At 31.5% G+C, this 959-nt stretch overlaps 1 long non-coding RNA gene across 2 annotated transcripts in view; it reads right to left on the bottom strand.

Moving 5' to 3' along the window:
- Positions 1-213: 213 nt before the first annotated feature.
- Positions 214-959, bottom strand: part of LOC109590724 (uncharacterized) — a 3,381-nt gene continuing 2,635 nt past the window's right edge. For both annotated transcript variants that reach the window (XR_002189475.1, XR_002189476.1), the window contains exons 6-7: positions 395-459; positions 214-313 (exon numbers count right to left, since the gene is read on the bottom strand). This is a non-coding gene — a long non-coding RNA (uncharacterized LOC109590724). The remainder of the gene's footprint in view (positions 314-394; positions 460-959) is intronic.

Consider the following 959-nt stretch of genomic DNA (forward strand, 5'->3'; position numbering starts at 1 on the left):
CAAAATTTTGGAAAGATCCAAGGCTATAATAGCTTTGGGTAATTTTTAGAATTATGACATTTCCTTAAAATGGCCATAACGTGAAAAATTAAAGCTTGAATCAGCTTAAACTTTCTACAAAGAACAAGGACATCAATATGTACAGGTATACAGTATAATTGGCCACACCCCCACTGACATCACAATACAATTATTAACCTGAACTATATCACACCTTCATTATTGAAGAGAAGGTCTCACTCCTTGAGTCAGTGGTGGCCTCCTTCTTAAGTAAATCATCATTTAAACTATTTATGAACTCAATGGATTTATCCTGTAAATGTATACAATTAAAAATTGATGAATATAATATTAAATTTAAGTATATACTATGTACATGTACATGCACACTCACCACTATTGATATGATGTTCATTCCTTACTCTCTCAGTTGAAAAAATTGAACACAAACCAAATGGCCTGAAAATAAAAATAATAAAAGTTAATAAACTAATGATTATGTTAATAATAATTAACTAAACGTAACGATAATATAAAGGAACTGTTATTTCTCCTTCAAATACATGCATACATACAGGTACATGTATTGCTATACTACATGTACAGTAAGTTTGAGCTGATAATGATTGAATTGATTTGGTTATCATTTTTAAAGTTGCCCCAAAGCCATACATGCAGTAAATGTACATGCATATACACTATTGCAGTGTTTGTCAGCTCATAAAGCACATTCACTTTTTAGCTCACTTAACATGCTATATTTAATATGGGAAACCATGCATGCTACTAAAATCTAAAACTGTTATACCAAGAGTATATAATATATAAAGAGAGTATCGAACGGCCCTATAGAAGACTACTGCATGAGGGCGTATTTGCTCAAAGTCACAATCTGCATACTCCAGTATACTTATCATATCACGTGATCCACCATGTGGCAACATTAGCTTTTAAAAACT

The sequence above is a fragment of the Amphimedon queenslandica genome, unplaced genomic scaffold (genome assembly GCF_000090795.2).
Source record: "Amphimedon queenslandica unplaced genomic scaffold, v1.1 AMPQUscaffold_9587, whole genome shotgun sequence".
NCBI classification, from domain to species: domain Eukaryota; kingdom Metazoa; phylum Porifera; class Demospongiae; order Haplosclerida; family Niphatidae; genus Amphimedon; species Amphimedon queenslandica.